We start from the raw sequence: 27,767 nt of genomic DNA, 5'->3' as shown, positions 1-27,767 counted from the left end.
AGTCTTGAGAACTTTCCTAGCTGCTCACACGCCTGCCTCTCAGCGCTGCACAATTTTCAGTCCGAATAGACAAAACCACAATCCCCCCTCCTCCCCCAGCAGCCCCTGCCCTCCTCTGCATTCTGTTTTTGAAAGCCTTCTCTCGATAGGACTGAGACGAGCTTCATCCCCCATCCCCACCCCAGGTGAGAGCACGCAGCTCAGCTGCTCTTACTGCAGTTAACTTGCACCATCCAGTCGCGGCTCGCACTACTCACGGGGGGTCGGGTGGGGCCGGGGGAGTTTAAAATTAAAAGGAAACTTAGCTGACCATGTCCTCACCACCTCTGCTCCTGGGCCGGGGTCCTGCGTTGGCACACTTTAACTTCTGAACAGGAACAACTGCGTCACTGGCAACCCCTCTCAGCCAATACGGACGCTGCTCCAGCAGCGCCAGGATTGGCTTAGCAGGGATACTCTCCGCCCTGCCACCCTTTAGGAGACCGAGGGCTGCGGCGTTGATCAACCCTCGCTCTCCTAATGCCCAGCCGCCAGCCAGAGCAAACACTAGTGCGCATGACTGGGCTGGTCGTAAACATTCTCCGACCTAAACCCAATATGCAAATTTGTGCTGCTGTGCGCTCCGCGCCACCCCCTGGTCTAACAATGCAGGTCAGTCAGCATGACGCCGGACCGCCCACCCCCTTCAGACTCTGAAGGGGTGGGCGGTCCGGCATCATGCAGACTGACATGCATTATCAGTTCAGACTGAGCCGCCGAGGGAGCTGCGGGTTCGGCTTGGGGGTCAATACCCCAGCGCCCTAATGAACACACTGCCACTGACTAAAGGGCTCCTTAGGGGACCCCCCTGTACTCCCGGTAACAGCCTTTCAGGGTCTGCCAGCAAGCTGGTGCTGCTGCTGACCACCGACCGGATTCTGCCCTCCTGCTGCTGAGCTTGAGCAGGGGAAGATTTACCAAGAGGTTTCCTGTCACAGAAAGATGTGACCATCTCCCAGACAGGACCTAACATATTGGGCTGGGGGTGCTTTCTAGTACTCTGGTTTGAGACAGTTCAGGAACACTTGGTTCCCGCTCTGGAGTGAAACTGGACAAAGGACAGGAGCGTAGCCTCCCCTCTGTTCAGCCCCTCCTTTGGGACCCCCCCCCCCCAGAGCGTTCCAACCCTTTGCCTAGGGTACTTAAGGGCACCTCTGTGGACAGGTCCTCAGGTTTGTCATGGAACAAGATTCGCCTCTGAAACCAAGACACTCTTCTACCGTCTGGACACTTGGACTTTGAATAGAACTGAGACTGCATTGAGGAAAACACCTGCTGCTGCTTGTCTCACTGTTCAAGTCTTCCGTGTCATCTGGGTCTGTGCTTATTCCAGGTTCTCCAGAAGGCCTGTGGGCATCAAGGACATCTGAAGTAATCTCTCTTGGCGTGAAGGAGTCACTCCCCTGCATCTGCAGACACCGCAACTAAGCTGACCGGTCTGCTGCTCCTGTTGTTCTATAGACTTTCCAAGGCCCAGCAATACAAGTGGTGGTTCTGCTGTTCCCTAGAGGCCTGACCTGTCATCTCTGCAATTTTGAGGACAGTATCCCTCTTCGGAGCTGCTGGGACCAAACCCCTGTGTGCCACGTCAACTTTGTTGGATCTGCAGAGATCTTTGGACTGTAAGAAGCTCCAGCACCTCATCCCTCGAAGATCAGCGTCCTCACTGCATCCTCTTTACCGTGGGCCTCCATATTTGGTGAACTGCTTGAGGTCCTCTTGTGACTCCTGTGCCTTCGGCCTGTGGGTCCTCTTGAGAATCTTCCTTTGTTTCAGTGGGCTCCCATGCTTGATGGGGGCCTGCTCTGACGCTCCTGCACTTTGTGCGTCCCATGGACCTTTTGGTCCAAAAGTTGACATCTTTTCGCTCTCAACGCCAGTTGCGGCTACCAAGGCTTTTTTATATAAACATAGTCTAGTCTAGTCTGGATATTTATATTGCGCAACATATCACATCCCAAGGGAGTCTCATGGCGCATGCGGACAATCCTGGGGAGGGAAAATGAGCCGTGAAATGGAATTAGCAGAAGAGCCATGTTTTCAAATTTTTTCAGAAGCTCATGAGTTCTGTTGTTGTGCGTAGGCTTAGGGGAAGTTTGTTCCATAGAGATGGAGCCATGAAAGAAAAAGCATGACCGCCATTTCTGGCAGTTTGAACTCTAAGCGGCGTGAGCTGTGACTTAGTGCTTGATCTCAGCTGTCGACCGGGCCGGTACCATGTCAATTTCTGAGTCCAGTATTTTGGTCCAAGGCCGTACATGTGTTTATGAACCAGACACATGGCTTTGAAAATGGTTCTTTTTTTCACAGGGAGCCAATGTAGGATTCTTAGGCATGGCAGAGAGGGAGATCGTCTGGGTAGACCTAGAATCAGACGAGCAGCTGTATTTTGTACAACTTGCAATTACCTAATATGGCACTCGTTTATGGCGAGGAGGAGTGAATTGCCATAATCTAGCCTGTTTACTATGAGGCCCTGAACCAGAATTCTGCGTGCTTCAGTTGGTATCCATTTAAAGACCTTGCGTAGACTCCGCATAATTCCGAAACAGGTGCCCACCGTGTGATTTACATGGTCCTTCATGGATAACTTATTGTCCATGCGGAACCCTAGATTGCGGACTGATTCTTTTGGGACGGGACATTCCCCTAATTCCGAAGGCCACCAATCTTGGGTCCAGTGTTCACTTGCTCGTCCAAATAACATGACTTCAGATTTGGTGCCATTCAGCTGGAGATGGTTTTGGCCCATCCAGTTTTTTACCTCTACCATACACATTTTAAAACGCCTTTTGGTGTCATTTGCGTCAGGGCCAAGTGTGACCAGTATTTGCGTATCATCCACGTATGATAACACGTCAAACCCGCATGTCCTGATCACTTTGGCCAGGGGGGCCATATAAACGTTAAAAAGCGAAGGGCTTAGAATAGAGCCCTGGGGGACACCCCTTATGACGGGCCGAGTACTGGCCAGTGTATTGTCTACTTGTAATGTGGTTGTTCGGTTAGTCAAGTAATTGACAAACCGTTTTAGAACCTGCCCTCTGACACCACACTCCCACAGTCTTCTAATCAAGATCTGGTGGGAGATGGTGTCAAAGGCAGCCGACAGATCCAAAAGCACAAGAATAGAGGATTGACGTTTGTCAAGGGTAAGCCTAATGTTGTCGGCAACTTCGATCAGTGCTGTTTCCGTGCTATGGGCAGCCCGGAAACCTGACTGTGAGGGATCGAGTAAGTTGTTCGTCTCCAGGTGGTTTACCAGTTGTTCATTTACAAATGCCTCCAACACTTTCCCTGAGTATGGCAACAAGGAGATAGGGCGATAGTTTAAAAAAGCATTTGCATCAGCGCCAGGTTTTTTTAATAAGGGTTTAACTCTTGCCGCCTTCCAGATTTTTGGGAATTCCGCTTCTTTCAGGGATGTGTTTAAGAGGCCGGAAGGAGAATCTACTAGCGCTGGGGCAAGGGTGGCAAATAGTTTGGAGGTTAACTGGTCACTAGGGGAGCCTGATTTCATTTTACGTCCTAGTAGCATGGTTTTTTCGTTGTCCAACAAATCGAAAGTGGCCCATCTCGGGGAAGAGTCATTTGTGTATACAGATTCTTTCGTGTATGGATCCTGTTCTAGATATTGGAGGGCTGTATTCTCCATGTCGAAGGATTTGCATCTATTTATGATTTTATCATCTAAAAATTTGGAAAGGTCTTCCGTCCATTCATCAGTATTTGGTGTTGATTATGGACTTTTAAAGGAAGTGAATTTCTTTAAGATATAGTGAAGTTCCTTAGACGAGTTCTCAGCTTTGGTTATTCATTCGGCTATGTGTGTTCTTTTTTCTGTTTTTATTTCCCTCATATATTTAGTGTGTAGGGTTTGATAGGTTTTACGGTCGTTTGGACCTTTACTTTTCCGCCAGGTTTTCTCCGCATTTCTTGTTAAAGTTTTGAGGTTTTTTAATTGGTCAGTAAACCAGGACGAAATTTTCTCCCTACAGTGTACCCTTCGTAGAGGGGCGATCTTGTCCAGTGCCTTGCCGACGGCAGACTCCAGGTGCATAGCTGCAAGATTAACATTTTCCTTTGGATCTGTTTGGTCTATCACGAAATTCTCAGAGAAGGCAGCTAAAGTTATCTTTTTCATATTCCTGCAGAATTTTTGGTTTTTATTACTTGTGATTTCTGGTGTGTGGCTATTTATGGTGAATTTCACCAGAAAGTGGTCAGTCCACAGTAATGGAATAGGGGTGGCTATCGAGACATTAGGAGAGTTAGTGAATAGGAGATCGAGCGTATGACCAGCTTGATGAGTGGGGCCAGTAATCTTTTGTGTCAAATTGAGGGTGTTCATAGGAGAGATACATTTTTCTGTGTCAGTATCTGACGGATCGTCATCGTGATAGTTAAAATCACCCAGTAATAAGAAATAGTCCACTGTCAATACGTGAGGGGCTATAATTTCTAATAAGGTGTTAGCGAAGTCTCCTTTATTCCCTGGGGGTCGATATAGCAAGGCCCCTTTCCATGTTTCTTCTTTTCCCATGCTGTTTACTCTGAAAACTATGATTTCAGATTCATTTACCACAAGGCTTTCTATAATATGAACATTCATGCTCTCCTTAGCTGCTACCAGTACTCCTCCCCCTTTTCCCTCTATTCTATCAGATCTGACTATAGAGTACTGCTGGGCGAAGGCTATATGAAGATCAGGAATGGCGTGCTCATGTAGCCATGTCTCAGATATAAAGCATAGGTCTGGTTTTTCGAGGTCAAGAAGGCTCCATATCTCCAATACGTGTCTTGGGATGGATCTGGCATTAAAGTATATGGCTGTATATTTTGCCTGTGTGGGGCTAGTGGAAGTGGTCTGAGCGTCATCTGTCTTAATGCAAGTCTTCACTAATGGCTCTAGGTTAACAGCACAGGGGGCCTTCCGGAGATCGGTTAGTAGTCTTTCTGATACCATAAAGAGAGGACGGTTTAACTCTAATAGTTCGTATCGTACATACCTAATGTGAGATGAGGTGGTTATAGCCATAATCAAGGGTGAGGGTAAAGTAAGAAGACCGGACAATGATGAGGATAGTGGTGTGGCAGCTGGCAGCGGTCTGGCGCGGACGGGCGCAGACGGGCTTGCCTTTGGCGCGCCTTAGGCGAGCCGCTGCGCGCGTCCGCGCCTCCCTCTAGGTTAAATAGGGAAGGGGGCCGGATCCACTAGAGCGCTACCTGTTTCTTCCGTCTGGGAAAGCGGAAGTGAGTATGCTGCCTGTGTGACCCTCCGCAACAAACGGCATACGCCGCGGTGGACCGAGGTCTGGGCAGGTTAGTTCACTAGTTAATCAGTGACAATTGTAGGCAATTATTAAAAGTGGTACAGTCGATTGTTACGGCGAATAAAACAATGACGTGTGAAATTTTAAAATAAGTGCAGAAATCGATAGGACATCTACAAGTGGCCTCCGACAGTTTTACCCATTCATTAGATGCATTTATCCCAAATGCGACTCACCCTCTTAGTCAGGGTGCCGCTGCCATACTTTAAACATACTTTATTGGTTACCATAGTGAAAGTACAGTGTGACATATTTAGTACTTATGTGTAGAGGTATACCATGCACATGTTGGGGGACTCAACAAAAGATAAAATGCCATGATATACTGTTTCGGTTTCAGTTTCAAATGCTTCTTACTAAATATCCGCCTCTGCGGTCATGTACTGATTGTGTGTATACATGAAATACATTAATTCTGCCAAGTAGCTGCACTTAGTATGTTCAAACATAACAGAACTTAACTTTTAGAAACTACCCCCGCCCTCCACCCTCCCTCCTGGTCTACTAATACTTTTATGGTTTGCGGCCTATTAATACTATCAACATGTCAGTACTGACCATTCACTGCCTGTGCTCGGTTGTAGCCGGACCCGGGCCTGCAACTATTTCTTTACAAGCATAGCTTGTAAAGTGTAAGTGTGTTTTTGGGTGGGGTGACCATGCGTGGGCATAAAATCTAACTCTTTAAAATCTTCCATCATAATGTCCCAGTCCATAGAAATGGGATGTTTCCGCTCCCCCCTTTCCTCTTCTCGTCTTAGTGCCGCGCTTTCGGCACTGCCTCATTGTATCATATCTTCCTGCCATACAGTCAACGGGGGACATCTATGGGATTTCCATCTCATGGTGATGGCCCTCACGGCCAGTATAAGGGCCAGGTCCAGGAACCGCAGTTGTACATTGAGAGCTGTGATGCGTTTGCGGAGCCCCATAAGGCATTCCAGGATATTGTCCTGAACTGTGAGGTGCGTGACCTCTCCCAAAGAATGCCGGATTCTGCTCCAATAGTCATGGAGGCGCGGTCATGCCCATAACATATGAGTGAAGTCCGCTTAGTCACCCCTGCAGGGGGCATTAGTGTTGGGCCTCTGTGAACATGCAGTGTATTCTCTTAGGGGTTAATTAGGATCTGTGTAGTATCATTGTTTGAATGAATTTAAGTTTAGCGTTACGTGATATCCTCTTAGGATGTTCGAGCATGCTCTCCCAGGCTTTGTCAGTGAGTTCTGTGTTTGTATCCTCTGCCCACTTCGTTCTGAGTGTAGTAAGTTCAGTAGAGGCGTGCGCCCAAATACCTGTGTATAGCCATTTCACCAGGTGGCCCCCTTCTCCCATGTAATACAACAAATGAATCCGTTCATGTTGTGGAGGTTCTGTGCATTGTGGTTCCAAGTTTCTTTGCTATAGTGTGATACAGCTGCATGTACTAAATAGAGGCATTCCGGTGCACCAGTGGCCTGTACGAAAGCGTCATGATCAAGGAGGATGCCGTCTCCAAAGAACGACCGCGGATACCAAGGCTTGTTGGTGCTCCTGCCAGACACCGACCACCTAGACGCAGACATCTGACCTGGGACAGCTCTTGCAAGGCCTTGGTCTTCCTCAGCACAGTCTGGTCCTCACAGTTGCAACGACAAGGTCACCATCTTCACTCCTGAACCTCTCGACATCGGTGGGCATTGTACTTCCATGCCCCCTGTTTACCTCCAAGAGGCATAGATTCTGTCCCCTCTGTTTGCAGGTCCTCGCCTTCAAGAATCCACCCTTGGATTTCCTAGACTCCTTCACAGGCTTTTCCAGAGGCATCTTCTACGAAGCATCCCTTTGTTGTCCACGACAGGTTTCAAAGTCACTTCACCCCTATGCATCCATCCTCCCTGGTGCATGTAACCTGGTGTTCGAGGCATATGTGCTGTAGATACACGTGCTTTGCCATCTAGTGTTGGGTCCGGGTGTTTGGGAGTTTTTTCTTTGATGAAGTCTTTCCTTTCCTAGTCACATGGTAAGGTGATTTCTCCTTTGGGTGATAGTGCGCATGGTCATCGACTCCATTGTTAGATTTTTTTTTTTGCCTTCAGGTTCCGATGTATATTGATGCGCTCCGATTCGAAACCGTTCTCTCTGGTTCCCCTCGACGTGCAATCCTCTTTACCTCAACGGTATTGTTTCTGTTCGTGTTCCCACTTCTCCGCGTATCGTTTTCGACATTGGAACGACCTTCGATAGGGAAGCTTCGTGGACGGCCTTCGAGGCCTCTCTGTTGATGGAAAGGACTCCACTGAAATTCTGCCCTCTGTGCCACGCAAAGTATGCTCTCACCAACTCAACGTGTGCAACTTGTGCTTATTACCCTAGCACAAAGGAAAAAATGGTGATGCTTGTAGATCGTTTTGATCAAAGAAGCCTTCGTGATCGTCGGGCTCGACGTCTGGAGATGCAGCATCAAAGCAACGAAGACACGCGAGAAATCTTCGGAGAAGACTCTGGCCAGGAAGATAGCGAGGCATTGGCAGCAGAGGAGGAGGAAGTCTTCTCCAGACAAGATTCAAACGCTGCACTCGAGATCCACCTAGGCGCCAAGGAACTGCCGCAGGTTCAAGGTGACGTAAGTACCGAAGACCCCTTGCCCCCACAAACTATCTCCAAAAAACATAAGACTTCGGCACCAACTCTGCCTTCTGGCCTAGGTCGGCACCAAGACAACGTTTTTAGAGGCCCGCCCTCGGGCTAGGCACCGAAACCACCGGTCAAGCCTTCAGTCTCCGTACAGTCGACAAAAACCCTCCTCGGGGCCAAAAGCCTTCGGTTCCAAGCATTAGTCCGGCTCGGAACCGAAATCGCTACCAATACTTAAGGGCATGATGCGCCATGCTGAAGACTTTTTTAAAGTCCCAGTTAGAGCCTGCATCCTAATTCCTAGGGTGGACAAAAAGTATAAAGCCTCTCGTACAGACCCCATCTTTGCCAGAGGCCAATTGCCATTAGATTCACAAGTGGTATCAAACACTCGTAAGAGAGCAAATTCTCAATCATCAGGAGATACTCCTCCACCGAATAATGAGTCTACACTTACTGACGCCTCTGGAAAGCGCATAGCTGCGCAGGCAGCAAATCATTGGTGTATTGCAAATACCCAAGGCCTTTTTGCTAGGTTTGACAAGGCACACTAGGACAAAATGGAGTAACTTCTCCAATACCTCCCAGATGAGCATAAAACTAAAGCTCAGGACTTAATAAATGAGGGTAAGCTCATCTCTAACTCCTCTCTTCGTTGTGCTCTAGATGCTCTGGACACCTTCGCTAGGGAGATGAACACCAGCATCATGCTCAGGAGGCACGCCTGGTTAAGGATCTCCGGTTTCAAACCTGAGGTCCAACAATCGATCCTTAACTCTCCATTTGTTAAGGAACACCTATTTGGCCCTAATGTTCATCAGGCGTTAAGAGAAGATGAAAAAGGACACTGAAGTGGCTAAATTTATGGGAGCAGTTCAGACTGCTCCAATATAGGTTCTTTTTGTCACACTTTCTACAGAGGAGAGTCAAAAACAACATCCCCAGATCAGAATAACCTCCACGTACAAGGGTAAAAACCAGTCCTCTCCCTCCAGAGGATTTTTTGGTGGAGGTTATAGAGGCAACAACTTTAAGGGTAGGGATAAGGGCAACACACCTAGAAAATCCACTTCTTCCAACAAACAGTGACTTTCCCACGCTCCTCCGCCCCCCATTATACCACACCTGTCGAGGGAAGACTTCACCAATTGCTCCCCATTTGGCAATCTATAACATCAGACAAATGGGTTCTTGGAATTATCTAACATGGTTATTTCCTGGAGCTTACCATCAATCCCCCAAACATTCTGCCACAATCTCACAAGTTATCTCCGGAACATGTTATGTTATGTTAATAACTTTTATTCGGCGCACAGCTGCCCCAGCGAAGGGGCGTCCTGGCGCCTGTCCAGATACCACAACACAACAGATCAGAGCCGGGGAAAGAGGAGATCAATTGCCAGAAGCGAACAGGTGGGTTTTAATAGCGCGCCTGAAAAGAATAAGACTATCCAGGGCACGGATGTGTACAGGGAGAGAATTCCATAGGTCAACTGCCAGAACGCGAAAGGAGCGCCCTCCCATCCTACTCAGTCTGAACCTAGGCTTAATCGCCAGGTGGTGAGATTCAGACCTGAGGGAACGTGTGGGCAGATACGGAGCAATAAGGCCCGCAAGGGCAGGAGGGGAGGAAAGCTTCAGAATCTTAAATGTCAGACAGAGAGCCTTGAATTTGATTCTCTGTCTGACCGGAAGCCAATGAAGGGAAGTCAGAACAGTGGAAACAGAACACCGCCTCGGAAGGCCCACAATGGCACGTGCAGCAGCATTCTGCACAATCTGAAGCCTAGAAGCCTCAGCCTGGTTCACTCCAAGTAGCAAAGCGCTCCCGTAGTCCAATCGCGACAAGATGGAGGCCTGAACCACCAGTTGCCGCGTGGGGGGGTCGAAGAACTTAAGGACAGGCCTCAGTCCCCGCAGGATACCAAAACAGGTAGCTGCTACCCTCTTCGTATGGCTGGCAAAAGAAAGATGGGAATCCAGCCACACCCCCAGGTTTTTAACTTCGGCCGCTGGAGTGGGAGAGACCCCCAGTTCGGGAGGCCACCACTGGTCTCCCCAAAGTTCCGTCTGCCTCCCTAGAATCAGGACCTCGGTTTTTTTAGCGTTAAGCTGTAAGCAGTTGCAACGCATCCACTTAGCCACAGCTATAAGTCCAGCTCGAAATCTGGGCGCATTCACCTCAGGGTCTCCGCTAAGTGTTACCGCCAGCTGCGTGTCGTCGGCGTACGATGTCATGGTAAGGCCACATTCCCTGACGACAGCAGCCAGCGGTTTCACATACAGATTGAACAGTGTAGGACTTAAAGCGGAGCCCTGGGGAACTCCCAGACCGAGAGAGTGGAACGAGGACTGGCCAGGTGGAATGGCCACTTTAAAACACCGGTCCGAAAGGAAGGAGCGGAACCACTCAAGAGCTTTCCCTCCGATACCCACTTCCTCCAAACGCCGCACTAAAATGTCATGAGACACCGTGTCAAATGCGGCGCTCAGGTCTAACAGCAGGAGCGCCGCTGTCTGCCCCGCATCCAGCACTGACCGCAAGTGCTCGGTCATGAAGAGCAGGGCCGTTTCAGTGCTGTGTTGAGTGCGGAACCCATTTTGACTCTCGTCAAGAATGTTATTACGAGAGAGATGGGTAGACAGAATGGTATTCACGTGTGCCTCAGTGACCTTTGCGGTCCAAGGCAGGAGGGAGATGGGCCGGTAATTTTCCGGGAGCAAGGGGTCAAGATTGGGTTTCTTCAAAATAGGGCTGACCACAGCTTGCTTCCAGGATGGAGGAACCACGCCCTCAGTAAGGGAAAGATTGATAAGATCCAGGATGGGCTCACGACACAGCGGCGGGAGAAGAGTGAAGAACTCCGGCTTCAATGGATCTAAGGGAGAGCCAGATTTAATTTTGAGGCTTAGAGTGTCAAATACCTCAACAGACATAGCCGGCAAGAAGGACAAGGTCTCCACAACCAAAGTCTTCACAGTACTCGGAGCCTCCGCGGGGACGGAAGATGTAAAACCTCGGTAGATTGCCTGCACCTTCTCCACGAAGAAGGATGCCAGGCTCTCACAGTGTGAATCCGTGCAGATTTCTATCGAGGTGGCCCGTTTCCCCATCAGATCTTTAAGTACCTTGAAGATAAGCTTGGAGGGATTGGAACTATTGGAGAACTCAGTAGCATAATAAGCTGCCCGAGTTTGACAGATGGCTCTGTGATAGTTTTTGAGCTGGGCAAAGTACAGTGATTTTAACATGGGATCAAAGGATTTCCTCCAGGCTCTCTCAGCTTGCCGGCACGTTCTTTTAAGCTCGGCAAGGTTTTCATTATACCAGGGACTGCGGGTCTTAGCATGACATTTAGACCAGCGCAGAGGTATAAGAGAATCGAGGGCCGTGAGAACCCAGTTACAGAACTGTTCGTAGCCCTGTTCCACATTCTGCAGTTTGCCTAAGGGCTGTGCCTCCAATATCCCAACAAATTCCTCCAGCTTGAGTTTCCGCCAGCTACGCTTGAGGATCTGTTTATCCACAGGTTTCAATTGTGGATTATCTAAGGGACACGCCACTTTAACCAACATATGGTCCGTCCAACCCACCGCCAACGGGACAGATGTTTTGGCCCGGATTAAGGTGGTAAAGAAGGGATCAAGTATGTGTCCTCCTATGTGGGTGGGGGAGGTAACTAGTTGGTTAAGTTGCATCGCTTCAAGATCCGCTAGCAGAGAGCTAATAGGAGAAGAAGACATCAGATCGAAGTGAATGTTTAAGTCCCCTACGATGTTAAAATTAGCACAGCTAGAGACTAGCGAGCTGACCACATCTACCAGTGCGGACTTAAAGACGGTATCGTTCCCAGGTGGGCGATAGATAAGGATGCCACTAAAGGTGAAGTGATGGCTTATCCTTACCTTAAAGGAGGCGCTTTCACACATGGGAAGGTTCTGAGGCTTCCATTCAGCCGATAGGCAGGATTTAATCGCCATGGCGATACCACCTCCCCTAGTTGTACGGTTCAGTGTAAACACCGTATAGGTGGAGGGGAAGGCCAGATTTATAATGGCGGTGTCAGCATCTTGTAGCCAAGTTTCGGTCAAAAAGATGATATCTGGAGAATCCGAATCTATCATATCCCGAAGGAATTGATAGTGCTTGACCAAAGATCTGACATTCAGGCTCCACACGTTTAGGACTTGCTCAGTGCGATCTGTATGAGTGCCGTAAGCAGTCCCTGGCACAGAACGCACCCCCGTGGGTGCGGTCAAAGAAAACCAGCCACAGGAACAGTCATAAGGTCCCGAGAGAGGAAATAATGGGACATGCTTACATACTGGAAGAGTATCTCGTACAGCGAGAATACTAGCACGGTCGTACTTACACGGAACGATATTACACATCGTGTTGCCGTGGCAGGGGGCCAGAGTCCATAGCCCGCGCCCGCTACCTCGACGCGGACGAGCGCAGACGGGCAGGACTCTGGCACGACTCCGGCTAAGCGACGGCGTCCCTCTGCGCGTTTCCGCTGCGCGGAAGAGGACGACTTTAAATAGGCGTCTCCCAAACCACCTCGAGCGTCAGGACGCTCCAAGATGGCGCCCGCGCAAGCACACACTCACCCCAAACAAAGATGGCGCCCACCAGTCTCCAGCCCCGGGACCCGGACCCGCCAAATGGCGGTGTAGTTTCCACAATTTATATGCAAGTGAGGGGACACAGGCCCTGCAAAGCGGTAAGTAAAATCAGGGGATAAAAAAGAATAAGCAACCAAAATAGGCTAAGGGTTAATTAAAATAGCAGCCAGCCGGCAGCGCGACCTGCACTGATGCAGTGGTGAACAGAACGAGTGGCAAAGCGAGCCCGCCTTAAATAGGCGTCTCCCAAACCACCTCGAGCGTCAGGACGCTCCAAGATGGCGCCCGCGCAAGCACACACTCACCCCAAACAAAGATGGCGCCCACCAGTCTCCAGCCCCGGGACCCGGACCCGCCAAATGGCGGTATAGTTTCCACAATTTATATGCAATATGTTAAAACAAGAGGTCCAGTCCCTCTAAATAAAAGGGGCAATAAAGCCAGTTCCCATACAGTACCAAGGCTCAGAGGTTTACACTTTTATTTTCCCATCCCCAAAAAGGACGGTTCCTTAAGACATATTCTAGATCTCGGAGAGCTAAACCACTACATACAGTCAGAACATTTTCACATGGTCACACTTCAACAGGTGCTTCCGGACTTTGTCTACTCTGGATTTAAAAGACGCATATTTTCATGTTCCCATTCATTTAGCTCATCGCAAATATCTACGATTTGTTATAGCAAACAAGCACTATCAGTTCAAGGTACGTCCCTTCGGAGTACCTACAGCGCCCAGAGTTTTTACCATATGCCTGGCAGTAGTTGCAGCTCACCTCAGAAGACAACAAATTCACGCCTTTCCCTATCTGGATGACTGGCTCATCAAAGCCAGCAGTTACCACAACTGTCACCAGCACACACAAACCACAATAGATCTGCTTCATCAACTGGGTTTCACCATCAATGCACAGAAATCACACTTACAACCAACACAGATGCAGACTTATCTGGGAACTACTCTAAGACAGTCAAAGCCCTAGCCTCTCCCAATATGGCCAGACTACACATTATTCAAACTGTCATTCTATAAGTTCAACCCAACCAAGCATTAGCAGCCAGTGTTGATGCAATTACTGGGAATAATGGCGTCCTACATTGCAGTTGTACTCCATGCAAGGCTTCTCATGCGCCCCCTGCAAGAATGCTTAACACACCAGTGGAATCAATCTCAGGGTCTATTGACTGATCAGGTGTTGGTAGACTGCCTCACTCATCACACTCTGCAGTGGTGGAATCCACAAAACTTATCAGCAGGCCTGCCTTTCATCAACCCTGTTTCACTAATCGAGCTCATAGCAGAAGCATCTCTAACAGGTTGGGGGGGCTCATCTAAAAAATTACACAACACAAGGCATATGGAGAAACAAGCACAGCACTCTCCACATCAACTATCTAGAGCTCTTAGCTGTATTTCTAGCAACTCATAGCCAAAACTGTCCAATGCCGAACAGACAATATAACAGCAATGTATTATGTACTGAAACAGTGAGGGGGATACACTCTCTCCAACTGTCAACACTCGCTCAAGCCATTTGGAAGTGGGCGATACATCACAAGATTTATCTCCTGGCAGACATCTCCCAGGAGTAAACAATCAAATTGCAGATCTCCTCAGCAGGAGACAACAACAAAATCACGAGTGGAAACTTCACCCTCAAGTCCTCCTTCCTTACGTCCAACAGTAGGGTTTTCCACAAATAGCCCTATTTGCCACGGCTGAAAACGCAAAATACATAAACTTCAGCTCCAGGTACCCACACCCGCTATCAAAGGGGCAATGCCCTGTGGATGAACTGGTCAGGAATGTTTGCCTTTGCTTTTCCGCCTCCTCCGCTCATTCCATGGGTAGTTCAGAAACTCAGGCAAACATCTCTCACACTAATTCTAGTAGCTCCCTCATGGGCTTGTCAACCATGGTACACCTGTTGGAGCGGTCTCTAGTTCCACATCAAAAACGACACCTAAACTGCAGTCTCCTCACACAGAACCATGGAGAAATCCAGATCCCAAGGAGTTGAATTTAGGGATCTGGCTCCTGAAGTCATAGTTTGGTTATTTAAATCTTCCACCAGACTGTATGAATATTCTAAAAGAAGCCAGAAGACCTACCACCAGAGCGTGCTATGCAACAAAATGGAAAAGATTTGCTGTATATTGCAATAACAACAAAATCAATCCTTTAGATGCTTCTATGCAAAACATTATTTGGTACTTGTTACATTTGCAACAATCAGGACTTGCTTACACATCAATTCAATTCATTTGCACCTTGCGTCAGTAGCTGCGTACTTACAAAATAGACAACATCTATTCGGAGTCCCAGTAATCAAGACCTTCATGGAAGGCTTAAAAAGAGTTATACCAACAAGGATTTCCCTGCCCTGGTATGGAATCTTCACATTGTTCTCACGAGGCTCATGGGTCCACCTTTTGAACCATTACACAAGTTCCCTTTACAGTTCCACCCATGGAAAGTTGCATTCCTCATTGCGATCACATCACTAAGGAGAGTTGGTGAGCTACAGGCATTAACGTTGGAAGAACCTTTCTTTCACCTACATAAAGATAGGATACTGCTCTGTACCAAACCAAAAATCCTCCCCAAGGTAGTTTCTGCTTTTCATATAAACCAATCGGTTGAGTTGCCAGTCTTCTTTCCTCAATCTGATTCTGTGGCAGAACACACTCTTCACACGCTAGATGTTAAGAGCTTTACTATACTACATAGATAGAACAAAAGACTTTCACAAAACAACTGTTGCATTTGCTCCACCCAACAAAGGCAGTCATATTTCAAAATCTAGTATTGCCAGATGGATTGTAAAATACATTCAAACTTGCTATATTAAAGCTAAAGGAATTGTAATTATACCCCCAGAGTGCATTCCACTTGCATAATAGGGGTGTCAATGGCCTTTTTTGGCAATATCCATCTAGCTGATATATGTAATGTTCTACACCACACACATTTACCAAACACTATTGTATAGATGTGTTAGCACGTCAACAGGCTAATGTAGGCCAAGCAGTACTGAAACACTTTTCCAAACAATTGCAACATCTACAGGTTAGCCACCGCTTTAAGAGTACACTACTTTATAGTCAATGCAAAGCATTTGTATCTACAGCACACATGCCTCGAACGGATGTTACTTACCCAGTAAGCATCTGTTCTTGGCACGTAGAGCTTTAAGCATTTGTTCTTGGCATGTAGATTCACATGCGCCCACCCGTCTCCCCAGGTACCGGTAGTTGTTGCAGTTCTTAAATTATAGATTCATACGCATGGACATCTATATACTACACTTATTTACTCCATTCTCACCCTCTTGCGGGAAAACAATCTAACAGTGGAGTCGATGATCATGGACATTATCACCGAAAGGAGGAGTCCCCCTACGACTAGGTAAGACTTCTTCGAAGAAAAACAACTTGCAAACATCCGGACCAAACACTAGATGGCAGGTGTATGGAAAGCATGTGAATCTACAGCTCTACATGCCAAGAACAGATGCTTACTGGGTAAGTAACATTATCCTTATGGAGCATTTATGGTTTGGTGGCTCTCCAACCTTCTGCCTTCCTAAAGGTTTCTTTTGTGTCCTCCAGGAAGAGTCCTTCTTTAAAACTGCAACCGTGACTTTTCCATTGACTTCCATTGGGCACACAGCTGTGTTTCCGCTCTGCACACAGCCTCCTTCCTGGATGATTACCTTGGGTAGTTCCTTGTGTCCCCGGCTCTTCTGCGTCTACTGATCCAAGTCTCGTTCTCCTTTGCAATTCACATTTCACTTTCTTAGTATATGATTTTGTCTCCCTTTGGAGACCAGTATATATCTGAAAGAGACCATTAGTTATAGATTCCTTACCTTAGAATTACCCCCAGGGGCCAGACTGGATTCAGAGAATTTTTTTCATAGCAGTACCCCTGCGCTTCGGTAGGTGGCGTTGGTCGAGTCTGCGTTAGTCGTCGGCATTGTGGTCACCAGGATGACATCATGGTGTCTACTTAGACTCCGCCCCTGTGCGCCTACATCAGTTTTTTCTGCGCCAGCCTGCACAGATCCAGAGAGAGCGTGCCCCTTAGTTGCTTTTTGACTAAAGATTTTTGACTTTTTGTCGGCATCTTTTGAATCTTACGACTCCTGGTGCACAAGGGATGGCCAGCTGTCGGTCCGGTTTCATGCCTTTTGACTCGTTTCACAAGTTGTCTGTCACCGATCCGCACCTCATGTGTCTTTGGTGCCTGGAGCGCAACCAAGACCTAAAGTCCTGATACGAGGGCCGGGCCCTAAACCTGAAGCCTTTGCGAGGGTCGGTCCTGGAACTTTTGGATGCATTGCAGTTTGCACTGTGCCGCTCAAGGTCCCTGTCGATGGCAAGGTCGCTGGACCGGTCGTTAAGCCATCACCACTCGTCATCAAAGTATTTGCAGTCCTGTGGTAAGTCGAAGCACAAGAAGGAGGCGATGAAGCATTGTCGCTCTTCGCTTTCTCCCGGTCCAGCCGACGCGACGCAGGACCCAGAGCGTCGTCGCTCTCTGGCTCCTTCCATGAAGCCTGCTGGGGCAGCTCTGCGCTTCCCCCCCTTTCCCAGAAATGGAGCGTACCCTGCCCAGCTTCGAGCTTTTTACGAAGCGCATCTTTGGGCTGCCCGACACTGCCAGCGCACCTTGAGGCCCCACAGACTTGGATGGGGACCGTGGGCCTTCAATGCCGGCGGCTCCGGCGCTGCAGGGACCCCATGGATCCGTGCCTGGATCCGAATCGGTGCTGGGCGACCTCACAGTACCTTCCCCGGCGCTGATCCCAGTGAGGACGCCGGTTGTGCCCAGAACTGGCATCGCCCCCAGCCTCACCCCCGATGTGGACACAGTACCGGACCAACATCGATCGATGTCGGTACCGGCACTCGAGGATACTTTTGTCCCACTGTTCTTTCCTGGTGTTCTCTACCTCCCTGAGTGGCAGCCAGAGTAGGGTGAGTAAGACTGGGCAGGATCTGTTGACCCTCTAGCAGATCAACTTGAGGAACTGGACTGGAGAAAGGAGTTTGGTGATACCAGTGGTCTGGATACCTCCTCAGACCCTGGTATGCTCCCCCCGACCCCCCCCCCCCATACTACTGTGGCTACAGAGGAGGGAGCTTCCTACGCTGTGGTGTTGCATTAGGCGGCTGAGGCCTTGGGCCGCGAGCTTCCTACATTAGTCCTGACAGAGGTGCTTCAGCCGGCAGCAGCCTCTCCAGAGCCCTTGCTGCCTTTTAATTATGCCCTCACCAACATTCTTTTGGGCACTTGGTCCAAGCCCAGCATAAGGGCTCCTGTGGAAAGGATGATTGCCCACCCACCGGCCCCGGGTGACCCACTTTTCCTCTACCAACATCCTACCCCTGAGAGCTTGGTGGGACAAGCCTCATCCTCACAAGGCGCATTCCCTACTGCTCCCCAGATAGGGAATCTAAGAAGCTAGACCCTCTTGGGAAGATGTTTCATTTTCCAGCTCAGGACTGCGATCGGTGAACACCGCATGTCTCTTGGGCCTTTATACATACACGGTGTGGGATATGGTGCTGCCACAGTGCCCAGGGGAGGACCGGGCCGTGCTCACCTGTGCTGTGAGTCGGAAACAGCAAAGTTCCCCATCCAGTGTGGGCTGGATTGTAGGAGAGTAGGGTCTGCTTCTATGGTCACCCCCACTTTTTGCTGTGATATTCTGGTTTTTCGACTTTAGTGTGGCTGTGGGTCTGCTAATCAGACCCACAGCCCAGCTGTTCTCTCTCTAAATTGATACCATGTACTTTAGGTACATACCTGATTGGGTATTGGGTCACCTCTGTGAGCCCCTGTATAGTGTACCATAGGTACCCAGGGCATAGGTGCATCCAAGGCCTACCAGGGGCTGCAGCTTGTATTATGCCACCCCTGGCTGGCCATCCAAACTGACACCACAGGCTGATCACTCAGCTTGGGTAAGATGGTGTAATCACCCCTTACTTGGATATAGTATATCTATATCTACCTTATATATAGACACATAGTAACCTATAAGTCACTCCTATGGCAGGCCTTAACAATCCTGGAGGCAGAGTGCTTGGTTTTATGTGAGAGGGTGCCCTAGCATGAGCTGAGCCCCTCTGCAGCTTTCGGAACCATCGCCTTATAGCTGTTCTATGATATAACCATACCATATACTCTTAAGTGCATTATAATCCTCGCGGTTAATGCTAACTTTCGTTTGGCTTTATCAAAACATGTCGTGTAAGGTGTCAAACACTTTGGAGCATTCCACCCTTCTAGAGAGAAAAGACATGTATGTTACTGCTTTACCCGGTTAAAGTTAAACCGAGCCTCAGCATCACAAAATGGATGCTGCTGCCACAGACACGAGTCTGACCTCCTGCAGCTAGGGGAAACTCCAGCAAGGGTGGCCTGGACACCTCCCCAGACAGCCTGTAGTGTATTGGGGCAGGGTGGGTTGAATGGAAAGATGCTTTTCCAGACACTGCCTGGGGCACACCAGGTGCTCCATGCATAGCCCGGTTCAAACCAGTTGCTGGGGCACTCCAGCCCCACTCTGGCGCAAAACTGAACAAAGGGAAAGGGGTGTAACCACCCCTTCCCAGGTCCACCCATAGGAGAGACCTAGTAGGTAATCCAGCCCATTTTCTTAGTATAAAGATAGGCGCTGTGTCCCCAGGAATTTAGATTATCCTGGAACGAAACTCTGATACGAAACTCTTGGACCTTCGACGTTCTATTTCGACTAGAAGACTGAAGACCTCTCCCTTGTGCTCAAGGAGTGACCACCCTGTGCAAACAGGCACCACCAGTAACTTGCGGGTTTGCTTTTTTGACGCTCCTGCCGGAACCCGAAGACTCAGCGACACAGGAACTGGACTTCCAGACTTCTCTGACTCCGATCCACATCAAAGCTGAGACCCGTGGCGGACACGAGAGACGTGAGACCGGACACCCTGGACTTCCTGCATTTTGCTAACTGCATCGACTCCTGAGGTAACTCGCAGTTGTGCATTGGGGTACGAGAAGCCCCAGACCCGAGCGCCATTTGCACCCAAGCTCAGCCCTCCACAATCAAAGAGTGCCACGTGGGGCCTGCTCCTGCATTTCAGCTCGACGCGTCTTCCCGGTTGCTAGCCCGTTGGCTAGTTAGCGCTCTGAAGACTTCTTTTTGAATTTACACTGCTGGCCTGGTTGCTCCAGGCTTGCTCCAGCTTCCCTGCAATGGAGAAGCTCCCCAGACCTTGCTGGTGTGACTCGAAGTCAATCTTCACTTCCTGCGTGAGTTGCGGTTGCCAAGGCTTGTTGGGTCCAATCCGGATACCGATGCCGCAGTCAACTAGATCCTTCGTGGGACAACTCGAATCCAGCTCCTGGTCATCGTCGACGCCTCCTGGTCCTCGTGGCTGCAGAGACAAGCTTCACCTCTTCACCTGAAATCACCTCGACATCGTCTGGTTCTTTCCTGGTTCCTTCCTGGTCACTTGCTAGTGACCCAGACTCTGTCCCCTCTGCTTTCAGGTTCTTCACTTCTTCGATCCACCCTTGGATCCACCCGGACGCTTTTCATCTGGTCGCCTGCAGCACTTCTTTGCAGATCTCCATTGAAACGATCGACGAAACCCAACATCAAAAGGCACCTATGCACCAGCTTCCCTGGGTGAGGTAACACAAGTACTCCGGTGCACCCGTGGGTCTTGACTCTCGAAGTGTCCTATTCGAAAGTGGTTTTGTTGTAGTCCATCCGGAAGTGCGCGAAATTATTAACTTTGTAACTTTTACGTTCCCATTATAAGTCAATGGCAACTCGCGACTGTGTTTAGACACTGCTCGCGTCTCCCTTGGGTCTCCTACTTACTAACCTTTGGTCGTCTAGTGGAGCTTCAGCAATTCTCTAGGCCCTAGGCCTACTCACTGTTTCTGAAGTGGTCCTTATACCACTTACTTAGTATATGGTTTGTGAGGCCCCCTAGGGCATAACTGTATTTGTGCAACTTATAGTATGCTAATTGAGTAACTTGTGCTGTACTTCGATCTCTGACCTCATAAAGAGCGCAGAGGGGTTGTGTTAGAAATAAATACATATATATTTGATATATATACCTTGTGTGGTGTCCTTTCATTTGGTATTCAAGGGATTATAATTGGTAAAACAAACAGCTTCACATGCTCTTTGGAGTTTAGCCTAAGACTGCTGGTCCAGGGGGAGGAGCCAAGCTCGCGACCGTGATGGCCGCGTTGTAGCTCGGCTCCGTCAAACCTTCCTGCCTGAACTGTCTATCCTGTACCTTATCCTGCCCCGAGAAGTCTTATTTGCTGGAATATGGACTTATGACGTTTTGCTGGCACTCACCGTCTGCTCCGGATGTTCTTAAGTGCCGCGGATCCTGAGCTGCGCCCTTGTTCGCTTCGTGGCCTCCGGGGCGGGCAGGCCTGGTACTCGTCTGCGGCGCCCAGGCGGGGCGGAGTGCCGGGGCCGACCCCTTGGTGGAGGAGCGGGGTCGGCCGGAGCGGCCATTGTGCGGTTGGACCGGTGGCGTCTGACCGGGCCTGGTCTGGCTGTCTGGGGACCTGGTGGTGGAGTGCTGCCTTCCACGGACGGGGGTTGACCAAATGGACGACTCGTCTCCCCTTTGTTCTCCTGTCCGGCCATCTTGAAACCCTCCGCCCGGTCTCGGCGGGCGGCGCCCGTGGGTCGGTGGCGCCGGCTGCCTCAATATTCTGGTGGCCTGCCTTTTTGCCCTGAGGGTTCCATTGCTTGTTGCCGGCTGGGTCCCATCGAGCTCTGTTGGTGGCCGGATTGGGGTCGGAGATTGCCGCGGCCGTGCCGGGCTGCAAAGATGGCGGCCCACACCCTGCATCTACGCCCATTTGGGGACGGCGACATTGGCTCGCCGCACGGCACGTTTGCTGAATACCGTAAAGGTGAGCCTACAGTTGGCGACGTTTTCGCCGCCTTGTGTTCTTGGCGTGCTTTCATGACTGTGCCTGTCGATGGGCTGGATGGTAGCCTTTGTTCCCGGCTCGTTGGGCCGTCCCCTGCGTGTATGGCTTCGCCGCTTTAGGGTGCTGCGGTGCATTTCCTGGAAATTGAGAATACTGAGGCCACCGCTTGTTTGGACGTTCAGATGCCTGCTGCCTGGTATTGTCAAGAGTTCTCCCCTGTGGTGGATGCATTGGAGAGCCTCCAGCCGAGATCTGTCCGGATCGGTCTCGCCGGGTCCCCCGGTGATTTTTTGCCTCGGCCTGCCGAGCGGAGATCCTGTAACTGTTTCACCGGGGCAATTTTTTCCCCTTGGTCTGCGGAGCTGCGCTTGAGTTGCTGCTGTCCTTTTTTACTCATCCGGTCCGAAGCCGTTATAACTTGTGTAGTAGCTCGACGTTTGGAATCCCTGTTTTTCACCTCTGCCCCCTCATGTTCTGGTTCTTTGTGCACTCTGTGCCTCTGGCACTGGACAGACGAGGACAGGGTTGAGATGACCTTGCACCGCCGGACTATTACTTTGTGGCGTGACCGGATGACCGCCTTGCGGCTCTACATGTATGATTGCTTCTTCTTCATATTCCTGGTATCTGTTTATTGTTTTGCAATGACTTTATCTTCTCGTGGGCTTTGAATGTGCTCGGACGGGGGAGTTGGGGGCTGATAGTTTTGATTATGTGTCTCCTCTCCCGATAGATTTTTTCTTCCTTTCCCCTTCCTCTCTTTTTGTCTACATGGTTTCTTCCTTACTTTTTGACTCTTCTATATTTCGGGTTTCCGGTTAGGGCGACAGGCACGCTGCTGGGGGGGTAGGCCGTAGCCTTCCGCAGGGGTGCAGGGTGGGGTGGGTGGGGGGGGGGGTCTGTCTTTTTGTTTTTCTTTTGTTCTTGGTTCTATGGCTCTTGTGTATTCTTTTTCAGGACGCTGCGTCTGCATGTAGGCCTCCTGGGGTGTTTTTTGCTAGCGTGGGCACACGGCCTCCCTGCTACCGATGTTCATTGCGCATCCATTATTCCTGTTTCCTTTGGTTCCGTGGGCTGCCCCCTTTTTCGTGTGCTTTATTTGCCATGGGGCATATACTGTGGGGCCGCATCCTCTTTTCCCTGTTTTTTAACCCTTTTTTCTGATGCTCTTTTCCCCTTTTTCCCCTTCCTTCTCTCTTTTCCTGGGTCGATGTAGCGGATGGCTTTGTATCAATCCTGACTTCCTTTCTATGTATTGATGCGTATTCTTGTGGTAACGGGTGGGCTTTGGGCAGTGGATGGTATTGTTTGCTGATGTGGGACTCATGTTTTGCCCTTGCTATGATGTAGCTGTTCCCTTTTTTTTGCACCTCGCTGTGTTTTGCTCCACTGCCTGTTGATGACCCGCCACGGACTTTTGGACTTTAATAACTGCAATGTTCCTGCTCCTCACCCTATTATATTATAAAATTAACCTTCACTTTTCCTTCTCACTGTGGTTTCCATGTGGCTATTTGCTTTGCTTTGTTGCATCTGTTATATCGGAGACCTGCTGGAGTTTCTTTCCTGGCCTATGTGCTAATACAGTGTGGTGGCCGGCCCGATGGGTTGTAGGCCCGTATTTGTCAGCTATATCTGCACAATAAAGGTTTTCAAAAAACAAAAGACTGCTGGTCCATCCTACCACTAGGGTAGCTTGTCTATAAGGTTGACTTTACAACCACCATCAATAAGGGCAGTTTAGACTGGTGCAAGGTGCCCACTAGAATAGTGGACATCATATGCCAGGCTAACTTCTCACACGGATACCGCCAACTCGCTGGTTAGAACGGTTTCAACATCGTTAGCCCTGAGGCACTACGCCTGGCTGAGAACGTCTGGCTTCTCTGGGGATGTCTAATCTATTCTTTTGGATGTGCCCTTTGATTGCTGTTGCCTGTTTGGTAACAAGGCGGACATTGCGCTCGAGCGTTTCAAGGACTCTAGGGCTATGGCCAGATCCTTGGGCCTCACAGCCACTTATTGCCCCATGCAGTCTGCCTTTCGTGGCTATGTAAGGGGTGCCATACCACGTTCCACCCAGAGCCACAAGGCTGCGCAAGCTACCCAGCCTCTGTGTGGCCGGGGACGTGGGACCCAGCATCGTGGGTCTGGGAGCAGGGGGCGGGCCAGTCCATCAATGCCCCCTCTGCAGCAGCCTCCAAGCCTTTCTAGTCCGACCTTTCAGGGCCACTGGTTGCAAGTGGGCGCTGGATCCACCATCACCACCCCCACTGCAAAAAGAAAAATTGATGGACAGAATGCAGACCAATGTCATACATTCACCCCAGTACGGAGATCTGGACCTTAATCCATCATTTTTTTGCTCACCATTCCAGTTTGAACCCAGCCATATGCAAATCAGTCTTGACACTGTGCGCAATGAGAACAGTCCAGCCCAAATTGCCAGGCCAGGTCCTCCCTGGACTGGAAACAAGCATCCTAGGACCGGTTTCACATCAGCCAGGATAGCTTGACTCCAGTGGCATGGAGAACACAGGACCCAGGTCTGGGAATAACTGTCCCACTCAGGGTGACAAATGCTAAAAGAACACTTGATGGACAGAATGCAGAACAATGTCATACATTCACCCCAGTACAGAGACCTGGGCCTAAATCCATTGTTTTGTTGCTTGCCATGACATTCCAGTTTGAACCTATCCATATGCAAATCAGTCTTGACAGTTGGGTTTTGCAGATACTCCGAAAAGGCTACTCCCTCCCCTTCGAGACTACCGCTCCCTCCATGCCACCAACACTCCATCGTATGTCTTAGGACCATTTGACCCTCTCCCCCAGGAACTTGCCCAAGGGAGCTTTCGAACGCATCCCTATGCCTGAAGTAGGTCATAGTTGCTATCTCACTACTTCTTGGTACCCAAGAAGGACAAAGACCTGCGTCCTATCTTAGACCTCAGGGATGTCAACCGCTTCCTCCGGAAGGAGACGTTCAAAATGTTAACCTTAGCTCAGGTCTTGTCTGCCTTCGACTCTGGAAAGTGGATGGTATCGTTGGACTTGCAGGATGCTTACTTTCACAGCCCCATCTTGCCTGCCCACCGGCGTTACCTATGATTCACGGTAAGCCATGAGCATTTTCAGTTTATCATGCTCCCCTTTGGCCTTACCAGAGGCCCTCTGGTGTTCACGAAAGTGATAGCGGTGGTCGCAGCTCATCTGCATAGATCAGGAGTTCCAGTCTTGGCCTATCTCGACTCTCCCACCTTTAGACTACAGTGAACCTCCTGCAGTTACTGGAGTTTACTATCAACGTGCCAAAGTCGCACCTCATTCCCTCTGAGGAGCTCCTTTTCATCGGAGCGGTTCTGGACACAGCCCAGTTTCGGGTCTATCCTCCCGAGCAGCGAGTCCAGGATATTCGGACTATGATACCGATGTTTCCCAGATTTTGGTGAGAGTGACCCTGAGGATGGTGGGCCTCATGGCCTCCTGCATCCTGCTAGTGGATCATGCCAGATGGCATATGCGGGCTCTGCGGTGGAACCTGAAGTTCCAGTCAGCACAGCATCAGGGGACTCTTTCCAATGTCGTTCAGATCTCGGAGCGGGCTGCAAGTCAGTTGCAGTGGTGGCTCACTGACCAGGATTGGGTCAGTGGCAGGTCCCTCTCCTTTCCCCAACCATAGTTTACAGTAGCGACAGATGCGTTACTTCTGGGATGGGGTGGACACATGAGGGAGACGGAGATCAGAGGCATCTGGTCTCCAGTGGAGTCCGGGATCCACATCAACCTCTGGAGCTCCGGGCAATTAGTCTTGCACTGAAGGCATTCCTTCCCTCTGTCCAGGGAAGTGTAGTGCAGGGGTTTACTGACAACTCCACCGCCATGTGGTACTGCAACAAAGGACGGGGTGGGGTCGTGGCCCCTTTGTCAAGAGGCTCTTCGCCTTTGGATGTGGCTGCAACATCAGGGCATATCCCTGGTGGTTCAACACCTGGCAGGTTCCCTGAACGCCAGGGTGGGCGAACTCAGCTGCCGGTGCATGATGGATCACGAATGGCGTCTTCACTCGGAGGTGGTGCAAGGTCTCTTTCAGCAGTGGGGAGAGCCTTGGTTAGATCTATTCGCCAGCGTCAGCAGTTCTGCACGTTGGAGTTTCTAAGGCGGCACTCGCTCGGTGGCGCTTTTCGACACAAGTGGAATTGCTGCCTCCTGTACCCCTTTCCACCTGTACCACTTCTACCCAGAGTGCTGAAAAAGATCAAGCGCGACCGGGCCCAAGTAATTCTTGTGGCTCCCGACTGGGCAAGAAGAGTTTGGTACACAGAGCTCTTGAGCATGGCCATCGATCCTCCGATCAGATTGCCTCTTTGGGCGGATCTTCTGTCGCAGCAGCAGGGGACATTCCTCCCCCCGAACCTGTCCAGTCAACACCTCCTTGCGTGGAGATTGAGCAAAGACAGCTGACAGCATTCGACCTTCCTCCCGAAGTCTGTAATGCCATCTTGGCAGCCAGGCATCCCTCGAGTAAAATGGTATACGCCTGTAGATGCAACACATTTGTGGCATGGTGCACAGCAAAGGCTGTGGATCCCCTTTCTGCCCCTCTTTCAGAGGTTCTCCTCTTCATTCTTTCTTTGGCCCAGCAGGGCTCTGCTTTGGGCACTCTTAAAGGCTATCTTTCAGCTTTTTCGGCCTTTCTTGGCCTTCCTGATCAGCCTTCTCTTTTCAAGTCCCTTGTTGTTAACAGATTTCTGAGGGGCATTACTAATCTCTTTCCTCCTTCTCCTTCTGTAATGCCCAAGTGGGACTTGAATCTTGTCCTCACTTATCTTATGTGTGCTCCCTTTGAGACACTACATAATTGTCCTCTATGTCTCCTTACTTTCAAGACTTCTTTCTTGCTTGCCATCACCTCTGCTCGCTTATATTCCAGACCTCCCTTTCTTGCTGTCCATCCGTGCAAAGTAGTCCTCCGTACTAGGCCCTCTTTTCTACCCAAAGTGATTACCTCTTTCCACATAGGTCAGACCATCACATTGCCCACCTTTTTCCTGCCTCCGCACCCTTCCAAAGAGGGTGTGGAGGCGGGAAGGACCCAAAACGGTCATGACCCAAAACGTGCGCTGTCTATCTACCTTGACCGCACTAAAGATAATCAACCAAGGACGGTCAGGACCCAAAACGTGCGCTGTCTTTCTACCTTGACCGCACTAAAGATGATCAACTCGTCGTGGGTTATGAGGGCACCAAGAAATGTTGGGCAGTGCACAAACATTCCATCTCTCAATGGGTCATCCTATGCATTAAGATCTGTTATTCTTTGGCTAAAAAAGAACCTCCAGTAGTACTGCGCGCCCACTCTACAAGGGTGACGGCAGCTACTACTGCTTTGTTAATTGGAGTTCCGTTGGTTGACATCTGCCAGGCAGCCACATGGGCATCGTTGCACATGTTTACTAAGCATTACTGCCTGGACAGCCAAGTCCGGAGAGACGGCTTTTTCGGCCGTTCTGTTCTCCAGGACTTCCTGTGTGAACTTAGTTTGCAGGCCCACCACAGGGGTTGGCATTGCTGGGGAATCTTTTCTAAGGTAAGGAATCTATAACGATGGTCTCTTTCAGATCAACAAGTTACTTACCTTCGGTAACAATGTATCTGGAAGAGACATACATTAGTTATAGATTCCTTACCGCTCCATCCATCCTCCCCGTTCTGCAAACTGACTTCTAGGGATAGGACTCCCTTACAGGGCCCTAGTTTTGCGCACCAGTGGTCAGTGTCTTTCATGGGTCTGCACTTCTGGCATGGAATGTCATGTCAGAGCTGATGTCAGCATGCAGGGGCGGTGTCTAAGTAGATACCGCAGCGTCATCCCGGCTACCACAATGCCAATGACCAACGCTGGGTCGACCGACACGCAGGGGTACTGCCACAAAAAAACTTCTCCAGATGCAGTCTGACACCTGGGGTAATTATAAGGTAAGGAATCTATAACTAATGTATGTCTCTTACAGATACATCATTACAGAAGGTAAGTAACTTGTTCATTTGTGCTACTTACCTGATTATTTTGAAGTATTCTTGTTTGTGTTGTTGATATCTCCTGTTAGTAGATATACCAATGTGTTGGTGATAATGTTACATAATAATTAGACTTTTTTATCAACACTGTTCTTTTTCAT

General features: G+C 49.7%; 1 protein-coding gene across 3 annotated transcripts in view; it reads left to right on the top strand.

Annotated features, from left to right (window-relative positions):
• KDM1A (lysine demethylase 1A) overlaps positions 1–27,767 on the top strand; it is a 1,206,177-nt gene that overhangs the window by 1,127,333 nt on the left and 51,077 nt on the right. The gene's annotated exons all lie outside the window — the stretch shown is intronic.

The sequence above is a fragment of the Lissotriton helveticus genome, chromosome 3_1 (assembly GCF_964261635.1).
Source record: "Lissotriton helveticus chromosome 3_1, aLisHel1.1, whole genome shotgun sequence".
Classification (NCBI taxonomy): domain Eukaryota; kingdom Metazoa; phylum Chordata; class Amphibia; order Caudata; family Salamandridae; genus Lissotriton; species Lissotriton helveticus.
Note: the sequence above shows the minus strand (reverse complement) of the source record. Positions and strands in the feature narration are given on the sequence as shown.